Source organism: Crocuta crocuta, unplaced genomic scaffold (assembly GCF_008692635.1).
Source record: "Crocuta crocuta isolate KB4526 unplaced genomic scaffold, BGI_CrCroc_1.0 scaffold26, whole genome shotgun sequence".
Classification (NCBI taxonomy): Eukaryota; Metazoa; Chordata; class Mammalia; order Carnivora; family Hyaenidae; genus Crocuta; species Crocuta crocuta.
In genome coordinates, this window is record NW_027532249.1 from 13,228,822 (window position 1) to 13,239,273 (window position 10,452).

Below are 10,452 nucleotides of genomic sequence, written 5' to 3' on the forward strand. Positions count from 1 at the left end.
TCAATGAAAGTGTTCTTAGGAAAAGAAACTGGCCAGTTTCTTTCTTTGTTGTTCTCACGTTTCTTTGCTCAAACAGCTTGTCTTCCACCTGACAGTTGCAATTTCTGCCATTGGAAAATGGAATGTTAAGATGGTGGAACAATAAATGATTTTTCAGCTTTGTCAACCACTTGTTTTATCTGTCAGTAGATTTCCATGTTACTTTGTTTTTGATGATTATATCTATATCCCTAAGAGCATTTTCACTGATAAGCATTTTTTTAAAGTTTTTATTTCATTTTTTCATTTTTGAGAGACAGAGAGAGCATGTGTGTGGGAGTGTGTGTGAACAGAGGAAGGGCAAAGGGAGAGAGGGTGGGGAGAGAATCCTAAGCAGACTCACGCAAGCCTGAGTGGAACTCAGGAACTGTGAGATCATGACACAGCAGAAATCAAGAGTCAGACACTTAACTGACTGAGACACCTTGGTGCCCCACTGATGAGCATTTTAGAGGGTGATCCCATAAATATTAAGTTGCTTGTTAAATTACTGGGCCTTCACACAACGATCTCAGCTGTAGCCCTATGGGCAGAGGACCTTGTACCAAGGACAGAGACAGAAAAAGTCATACATGCACAGGAGGTGTAAAATGAATTTACAAATGATGGATATTCAAGTAAGCTGAGTATATGAAATCACTTCAGTGCAACTGCATCCCATATGCACTGCTTGGCACCGTTAGTCTCTCATTCTGGCCCACTGGAGTTGATACTATATCAGATTGACAATGAACATTAATTATAAGGAAACTTATACATCTGTGAGGCTATTCTTTGTATGATTATTTAAAATAGCAAATTTCAGGGGCACCTAGGTGGCTCAGTTGGTTGGCATCCAACTTCAGCTCAGGTCATGATCTTGCAGTTTGTGAGTTTGAGCCCCATATCAGGCTCTGTGCTGCCAGCTCAGAGCCTGGAGCCTGCTTCGGATTCTGCATCTCCTTCTCTCTCTCTGCCCCTCCCCTGCTCATGCTCTATCTCTTTCTCAAAAATAAATAAACATTAAAAAAACAATTTAAAAAACAGCAAATTTCAAAAAATCTGGATGTTCATTGATAAGGGTCTAGTTAAACAGATCATGCTATACCCTCACAGTACAGTATGCCGTTGCTACAGGAAAAAGAGCAAACATTCCTATATTGCTATGGATAAATTTCCAAGGTATTTCATTTAGCTAAAAAAAAAAAAAAACAGCAGGATGTTGATCAATGTGGATAGTATATGATTTTTTTGTGTAAAATACACCAAGTACTAGATATATGTGTATGCTTACATGTGCATAGAATATTTCAGGAAGAAAACAACAAACTAATATTAATAACTGGTTGGTGGGGAGGAGAACTGAGAGACAAGGGGACTCGGTGGACATTTTTCAGTGTGAACTTTTTTGAATGGGTGGCGACTTTGTTATGTGTCAACATGGCTAGGCTGAACTAGCCATGCCAGAATTTTCTTTCTTGTATGTTCCATCCAGTACAAGGAGGCCCTGAAAGAGATTATTATGTGAACTTTGGAGGGTGGAAGTGAAGTAGAAGTCATTTTGTAACTCCGTATGTTTTTGCTTATCTGTGGCTGCCCTTGTTAGTGTGAAGCACAGTGAGGTCTGCAATGGCTCACCTTTCTGTGGGTCCTCTTTCAGCTTTGCTGGCTTCTGGGCCAATTCTGAATTCTGGGTTTAGTATAGTTGTATGATGAGGGCACTGGCTTCTCCTGCAGGACATCAACATCAGAGGCGGTGAGAATTGATACATATTTCAGTTCATCCTCATGGGTTCTTTTATGTATCTATGTATGCATGTATAAAGCATTTTTATGTTTTTTAATGTTTATTTATTTATTTTGAGACAGAGAGCAGGGAAGGGGCAGAGAGAGGGGGGAGAGAGAATGCCAAGCAGGCTCCGCACTGACAGCACAATGGAGCTCAAAGCCACCAACGCTGAGATCATGACCTGAGTTGAAACCAAGAGTCGGACACTTAACCAACTGAGCCACCCTGGTGCCCCTTCCTCCTCATGGATTTTCTACATCCTTGTGGGTTCATGCTTGTCCTTGCTCTCTCCACTTCACATCCAGCTTCCTGTGGACTTCAACTGTAGCAACAGATGTGAAGACCATAGCCTATAGAGATTACTTAACTGGCTCCTGCAATTGGATGTAACAAATCTGCGTGCACTTGCGCGCGTGTGTGTCCTAATTGTTCTGTTTTTCTGAACTTTAACGTAGAATTGGTAGATTTGTCAACATATTCATGCATTATCCATTCAAAAATCAAAAAAAAAATTTAAATAGGGATTTAAAAGTCAGAGAATGAATCCTACTGTTCAGGTCATGTTAGTTAGGTGTTGAAGGAAAATAGCCTGGATTTCAAACTGCTTAGGAAATGACATATGACTCAGTTCATATGAAAACAGACTCTTTTAAGAGAAAATATGGGGCTCCAAGGTCTGCTGTTATGTTCCTGTGACAGCAAGATCATCAATCACACTTGTATCAGTTAACTCTTGTGGCATCACCAACCTGCCAAGTTTATTTGTATAACACAGCCACCATTTTATTTACTCATGATTCTGTGCATTAGCAAGTTTTGCTAGGTCCAGTGGAACAATTCTACTGCTGGTCTCACGTAGGCTGACTCACCAGCTTGGTGGGAGCTAGATTATTTAAAAAAACCTCAGTCTTATGTCTGATGGTTAGTACTCATTGATATTGGATTGTGTATCCCCAGCAGGCTATCTTGAACTTCTTTATAAGCTACTGTGTTCCAAAAGCAGCAAGAAAGAGAGTGCGTCTCAATGCACAAGCACCTTTCAGTCGTCTGTTATATTGTTTGCCAATGTCCCATTGGCCAAAGCAAACCACATATCCAAGCATAGGGTCAATGTAGAAGGAGCTCATACAAGGATATAGATACAGGGACGCATGATTCTTTGGGGGCCATTAATATAACAATATACTGCATTGTCTAATGACTGGCAAAGGAATTTATTGTACTCCATCACTAAGAGAAAAGAGTAGAACTATGTCTCATATTGTGTGTCCCTCATGTAATGCCTAGCTCAGGGTGTTGCATGTAATGGATATTCAAAACCTATACTCTAATGTCTGTAAGACTTGACCACCACTAGAGTAGCTAGGGTTAAGTAAGAACAACTATGACTACAGTCTCGACCCCATTGGATTCCAGATGGCATGAGGAACTGGAGAAGAACATTCTTGGTTTCTGTTTTGGGGTTTATGTGCTTCTGGTGAGCTCATTATGTTAGGATGTACTTTCACCTCTCTGCCTAGAAATTATGAACAAATAACATTATAATCACGCTTCATCTGCCTTTCTGGGTAGAATGGTTTTTATTTCTTTGTTTTTGTACCTCATTGCATTTCAAATGCACTCCAAAATCATAAAGGATAAGATCCGACTTGTAAGGTGCTTTCAGAACAATTTCTTCAGTTTCTAAAACTGTTTTTCAAGGTATTACAAGCAAATGGTTTAAGAGCACAAATAGTATCAAAAGGGTTTATTGTTAAAAGCCAATAGTTTTTTCTTTTCGTTGGCTCCCTTCTCAGAGGCAACTACTTTCTACTTTTTCTCTTTCTTCTGGTAATTGCATCATGTTTCTATATTTTATATCTATTTTGAAACAACATGCAGTTAGTGTTGCTTTATCTATCCAGATGCCTTTTAGTTGGAGTGTTTAGCCTATTTATATTTAATGTAATTATTGATTTGGCTGGATTTAAGCCTAACATTTTGCTACTGTTTTCAATTGTCCCATTTATTCTTTGTTATTCTTTTTTTTTAAGTTTATTTATTTTGAGGTGAGTGACAGACAGAGAGAGAGGGAGAGAGAGAATCCTAAGCAGACTCTGCAATGACAGTGCAGAGCCTGATGTGGGGCTCAATCCCACAAACTACAAGGTCATGACTTGAGACAAAACCAAGAGTCAGAAGCTTAACCAACTAAGCTACCTACATCACCTTCTTTATTATTCTTATCCTTCTTTCCTTACTTCTTCTGGAATAATAAGATATAGTCTAAAATCCCATTATGTCTCCTCCATTGGATTTTTTAGCTTTATCTTTGTTTATTTTTTAAGTGGTTGTTATGCAACATTAACTTATGTGTACCTTTAACTAATATTGTACCACCTAATGTATAATGTAAGAATATTAGAATATTAATTATCAGGACATTTGTATGTGTGAGGCTATTCTTTGTAGGATTATTTAAAATAACAAAATTTCAAAAAAAATCTGGATGTCCATTGATAAGGGTCTTGTTAAACAGATCATGGTACAGTCACATCATACTGTTGCTGTTTACCATACATTTGCTGCACATAATGGCATATATTTTACTTCTATATATGCTATATGTTCACATGATATTGTCATTATTTTTGCACTAAATGGCCAATTATCATTTAAGGAAATTTAAAAATGAGGGAAAAGTGTTTTATATTTATCTACATAAAAATCTTTTATATTTATTATTTTCAGAGTGCTTCATCTCTCAGTCGAGATTGTTTTCATCTGGTATCATTTCCCTTCAACCTGAAGAACTTAAAAAAACAATTTTTTTTTTTATTTAATTTTGAGACAGAGCACGAGTAGGGGAGGGGCATAGAGAGAGGAGACACAGAATCTGAAGCAGGCTCCAGGCTCTGAGCTAGCTGCCAGCACAGAGCCCACCGTGGGCTTGAACCCATGAATCACGAGATCATGACCTGAACCAAAGCCAAACGCTTAACTGACTGAGCCACCCAGGCGCCCCTGAAGAGCTTTGTATATTTCTTGTAGTATACATGTGTTGGTCGTTAATTTTCTCAGCTTTTGTTTGTCTGAAAAGGTCTTTATTTTACCTATCCCTCAAAAGGATATTTTCTTTCTTTTTTTTTTTAAGTTTATCTAAGTTTATTTTTTTAGAGAGAGAGCACAAGCAGGGGAGGGTCAGAGAGGAGAGACAGAATCCAAAAAGCAGGCTCTGTACCATCAGCGCAGAGCCTGATACAGTGCTTGAACTCACAAATAGAGATTTCACGACTTGAGCTGAGATTAAGGGTCAGATGCTTAACTGACTGAGCACCCAGGCACCGCCAAGGATATTTTCACTGGATATAAAATTATGAGTTGCCAGGTTTTGTCATAAAGAGCACTTTATGCCATTTCATTGTCTCCTGGTTCACCTTATTTCCTTTTCTTTTTTCCCTCACCTTATTTCTTATGATAAATTGTTGTTCCCTTGTTTATCATGCATCAATCTCTCCCACCCCCCAGCTGCCTTTAAGATGTTCTCTTTATTTTTAGTTTGCAGCAAGTTGATCATGATGTGCTTACATGTGATTTTCTTTGTTTTTTTATCCCAGTTGGGGTTTGTAAAGATTCTTGAATATGTAGGTTGATATTTTCATCAAATTTAGGAAGTTTTTGGCCATTCCATATTCAAAATTTTTTTCTTTCTTGATCTCTCTCCTACAGCCGAGATTCTGATTACCTATATGTAAGGTCACTTGATACTGTTCTACAGGTCACTGAAGCTTTGTTCAGGTTTTTAGTCTTTTTTTTCCTCCTCTCTGTTCTGTTTTGGCCTATCTTCAAGCTTACCAATGTTCTATTCAGTAGTTTCCAATATGCTGTTAAGCTCATCCAGTGAAGTTTCCATTTTGAAATCAATACTAATTTCTGTTCTAGGATTTTTGATTGGCTATTTTTCGTAGTTTTAATTTTTCTGCAGTGATTTCCCTTATCTGCTCACTCATTGTGTCCATCTTTGTGTTTATAATGTTTAAACATACTTACAATAACTGTTTTAAGGCATTTGCATGCCAATTCTAACATCTGTGTCATCTCTGATTTGTTTCTATAGACTTTTCCAGATTATGTGTCATGCTTTCCTGTTTCTGCTTCTTCACATGTTTAATATTTCATGATGGTTTACTGGACGTGGTGAACTCTATGATAGTCTAGATTTTTTATTTTCTTTTTAAACGCATTGAATTTTGTTCTGGAAAGCAGTTACTTTCCTGGAGAATCAGTTGGATTATATGAAAACTTAGTTTAAGTTTCTGTTAGGGTGGGTTAGGCCAAGCTCAAGCTAGAGCAGGTATTTTTTCCAAGAGTGGTCTTTCTGGAGTCTCAGCTGAATGCTCGGGATATTCAGTAAGTCTCTCCAGTCCAGCTTGTTAGAACTTCAATTCTCTCAGCATTGTCCAGTCTCCAGAATCTCTCTGTTCACCTCACATATTCCCAGAAATGTTGTCTGCTATACGTCACAGAATCTCTTCTGCATATATGACAATATTTTCCTGAAGACTCAGGGAGACCCACATACAGATTTATGAAACTTCTTTTCACAGTTACCTCCTCTCTATTCCTCTTCCATGCAAATTTGAGTTGGCTTTGTAGCCCTGAACACAAATTTTTTTCTTTCACCCAGAAACACTGTTGCTTTTTACTTGGCTCTACTTTCCCTTGCCTTGGCTTGGGAGGTACTCCCAGCAGAAAACTGGGATGGATGTGGAGCTCACTTTGTGTATTTCTCCTCTCTTAATGACCACAACCTTGTGCCGTTGTCTGATGCCTTATAAAAGTTGCTTCATATATTTTGTTTGGTTTCATAGCTGCTTAAACTTATAGAGTATGTCCAGAACTTATTATTCAATTGTGGCCAAATGGAAGACTGCCTCCTATATTTGTATTTCAAAATAATATGGATATACTTGATTAATCAATTCTAGACATAAACGACTGGCTTTCTCTTATGGAATAATAGCTTACTTAAATTCCTCTCTCCCTCTCTTATTCTAAGAATATAATTATATGCCAATACTGATTACACTCATATTCAAATTTTAATTATTATGGATTTGTAAATCCTCTTTATGGCCAAACCAAATTCTGCACTCTGATCACATTTCTTTTCCTGTTTAAATTTTGTTTTTCCTGGAGATAATAATGGTTAATTTATTTTATCTACTTAGTTTTCTTCAATGGATAGGTTTCCTTCATCCATCAGTAGCTCCTTTACTTTTATTTCATTATTATTTTTTTAATGTTTTTTATTTATTTCTGAGAGAGAGAGACACACAGCGTGAGCAGGGGAGGGTCAGAGAGAGAGGGAGGTACAGAATCTGAGGCAGGCTCCAGTCTCCAGGCTCTGAGCTGGCTGTCAGCACTGAGCCCGATGCTAGGCTCGAACCCATGAACCGTGAGATCATGACCTGAGCCAAAGTCGGACGCTTAACTGATTGAGCCAGCCAGGCGCCCCGCTCCTTTACTTTTAAATGTAAGTGCCTCTCATTGACACTTGCATTTGTGCCAATGAGAGGTTGCCAGGTAATCTCTCTGAAATGGTTGTTCGATTGGCCTGTGGTTATACAGCTGATGTCATGTAACTTCCCATCACTGTCTTCTTGGGAATTTCATTTCTTCTCTTTTCTGCTGGATTCTCTTGCTTGCTGGATCCAGGTTTTATTCTGAGTTACTTCATTTTTGTGGAACATATTCTCTAGTACCTCCCTGAGAAAGTGTTTAGGGAGTACATTTTTTCCCCAATCTCTTCAAATATCTGAAATATGTCTTTATTCTACTTTCATGCTTGATTTCTGTTTGGGTATAAAATTCCAAGAAAATAATTTATATTCAGAATTTTGAGGATATTATCTCATCCTCTAGCATCCAATGATGGTGTTGAAAAAACTGATTCCATTTTCACATATGACCCCTTAAATATGACCTATAGCTCCTTTTTGGAAGCTTTTAGAATCTTCTATTCATTTGTGAAATTTGGTGACTTTGTGTCTTTGTCTTCATTCTTTGTGCTTGGATCCAAGACTTAGTTTGTCCTTCAAGTTTCCTCTCCTCCTCTCTCCTCCTCTCTACCTTTTCCTCCTCTCCCCTCCCCCCTTCCACTCCTGTCTCCTTTCCTCTTCTTCTCTCCTCTCCTTTCCTTCTAAGTAAGCTCTACACCCAATGTGGGGCTTGAACTCATGACCCTGAAATGAAGATTTGTATGCTCTACTAACTGAGCCAACCAGGTGCCCCTCAAGTTTTCTTATATTATTCTCTTTTGGATAATTTCCTTCCTCCCTGTATTACTGTGCTGGGGCTTCCATAAGAAAATACCACAGGCTGGATGGCTTATACTATAAAAATGTATTTCTCACAGTTCTGGGGGCTAGAAGTTTGAGATCAAGACATTGATAGATTTAGTTTCTTCTGAGGCCTCTCTCTTTGACTTGCAGATGGCTGCCTCTCCCAGTGTCCTCACGTGGTCTTTCCAATTATTTCTGGAATTCCTTGTATTTGGAAGTAGAACTTTATGCATAGAAGATCTTCTGTTTGACTTCTCCAGATAATGACTCTCTAGTTTCACTATGGGGACATGCAGGGTGGAGGAATGGTGATGGTCAGAACTAGTTGCCTGACCACAGTGAAAAGGTGAGGGAGTGACTGCTTCTGACACAGACTTTCAATCAATCTCTCTGTTTTCACTACTACTCTCTTATCCCTATCCTCTATATTAACTGCTGCCTCTAATATCTGAACATTTCTGGGGTTTTGCAAAATTAATGGGATTGCTGCTGCCTACCTCATACACCACACTCTAAAAAATACTTGTGTTTGACCTTATTCCTTTGTGCTGAGTCATTCACCATTCATCCATCAATTTTGTTCTTATACTTTTGTTTGAAGTTAAACATCTTTTACTTGCATTGGATTTCTAATTTTGTGTTCATTTCTTGTTTTCAATGTTTTAGGATTAAAAAATGTATATTTTGAGAAGAAAATGGAAATGTCTTTACTCTGCCATTTGGGAATAAATGTTTTGAAATTGATGGCTTTATCTCCCTGTCTCTTTCCTTTCTCTTCCTTCCCCCCAGAATCTCAAATACTGGAGGTATAATTATTCACATTCCTCTGTTCATTGTTCACGCAAGGCCTCTTTTTTCATGTTGGTATAGCACAATGACAGAGACAAAAAGAAAAAAAAAACAAATTTCTAATTACAGAATTACACAGAAAGGACAAAATGAACATGATGCTGTGAAAGAAAGTCAAAGGGAGGAGCTGGGGAGGTATTTAGAGAGGGTAGCCAGGGAAGCCTTTTCTGAAGAAATGCCATTGACCCTAAGACTTGAAAAAGAGTTGGGCCTTTGAAGAGGAGGAAAGGGTGTTTGAAGAGCTGAAAGGAAGCCAGTGAAGCTGGAGGCTGGTAGACAAGAAGGAGCGTGGCTCTGGATGAGATTGTACAGGTGGGCAGGGGCCAGTCATACAGGGTCTTTTAGGCCAGCTAAGAACTTGTGATTTTATCTGAAGTGCAGTGGGAAACCATTGAAGGTGGGCAGGGGTGGGGTGGGGACTCTCAGGAGAGTGATGTGGTTTCTGTAGTCCACAGCTTTTAAAACATCATTGTACATGCAGCGTGTAAAACAGGTTAGGGGTGCAGGTAGGAGTTGGAGTCGGGGGGACAGTCAGAGGGCTAGTGCAGCGGTCCAGGCGAAGGATGATGGCGGCTTTGAGCTGGGGGTGGAGAGAAGTGGATGGAGTCAGGGTTGACTGGGGAGGCTCACTAGACTGGATTGGTGAAGGACTGAATGTGAGGAGAGAAGAAAAATGCAGGAATTTACAGACAGTATTCATGGGTGTCATAGTCACTTCCTCTTGCCCCCACAACTTACATCTGAGATCCTGGTTTCTTTGTCTCTTTCTCTGAACCGTACATTCTAGGATATGTCCACAGGCATCCGTGCTGAGGGAGCGGGAGGGCCGTGGCACACTCAGGCAGGAGATGGGGTCTGCAGTCATATCAGGCCATTGCTTCCAGGATGGGGGGAAAAGATGATACTGATTAAACTGATGCTGATGATGGCTGCTGGCATTTGTTGAGTGCTTACTAGGTGCCCGGCACACACTGGACCCTGTGAGAAGTCAGGGATCTTGTACTAAGTCACACAACTGGTGAGTGGACACAGCAGGACAGGACCCCAGGCAACCTGGCTCTAGAATCTACTATCTCTCCCACTCTGCTAGTTATTTAGTTCTGATCATAAGCAAAGGAATCTTGAATCTTGCGGGAAAATGCCACTGAGAACCTCTTTTGGGTGTGGAACCAGCAAGATCAAGTTCAAATACAATCAGTATTTGAGGCAGAGCTTAGAATCTTAGAACCAGAATGAAAAACAACCAACCACCGACAACAAAAGCCTGAAGCATCAGAAAAAGATGTCCCTGGCCAGCCTCAAAAGTGAGGATCCTGTGCGAAGCCTGAGGTTCCCACCGGCTCTTCTGGAGTTGGGTGGGTCACTGACTTCATCTCTGGTAACTTTGGAGGGTTCACTCCTGTCTGTGGATGAAGCTGAGTCAGCTTCTAACCCCTCAGCTAGGAACTAATCATTAACTGGCCCAATTTCTGC